Source organism: Cynoglossus semilaevis, chromosome 13 (genome assembly GCF_000523025.1).
Source record: "Cynoglossus semilaevis isolate Cse_v1.0 chromosome 13, Cse_v1.0, whole genome shotgun sequence".
In the NCBI taxonomy this organism is placed as follows: Eukaryota; Metazoa; Chordata; class Actinopteri; order Pleuronectiformes; family Cynoglossidae; genus Cynoglossus; species Cynoglossus semilaevis.
In genome coordinates, this window is record NC_024319.1 from 8,765,282 (window position 1) to 8,765,707 (window position 426).

Below are 426 nucleotides of genomic sequence, written 5' to 3' on the forward strand. Positions count from 1 at the left end.
CTTCCATGGTCGCGGCTGCATTGGAAAAGGACGGCGGACAGCGACAGAGGCAGCGGCGGCGGCAGCAGCAGCAGCAGCGGTGGTGAGCGGACAGCGGTGCGAACAGCTGGAGCGACAGGGGGCGGTGCACCGCCCGCGCTGCGTCACAGCAACGGAGAGAGAGGGAGGGCGAGGTGGGGTTGGCAAGCACACCGGAAGGTATCGACTAAGAAGAAAAAAGAAAAACAAATATTTGAGCTGTAAAATAAAGCAAATATGTGTTCCCACTTTTAAAGTTTACCTTTCAAACGTGGCTTTAGAAAGGTTCTTTCATTAACTTTCACACCGACTCCACTCTACTATCAGAAACACAGCACTGTCAACAACTATAACACGTTATTATTCAATGAATGGGTGACAAGTTCAAGGTCAAATTAACCCCCCCCC

General features: G+C 51.2%; 1 protein-coding gene across 1 annotated transcript in view; it reads right to left on the minus strand.

Moving 5' to 3' along the window:
* The window catches only part of jazf1b (JAZF zinc finger 1b), a 17,026-nt gene extending 16,600 nt beyond the window's left edge, over positions 1–426 (minus strand). The window contains exon 1 of the mRNA XM_008323383.3: positions 46–426. The gene's annotated coding sequence lies outside the window, so the exon portion shown is untranslated. The remainder of the gene's footprint in view (positions 1–45) is intronic.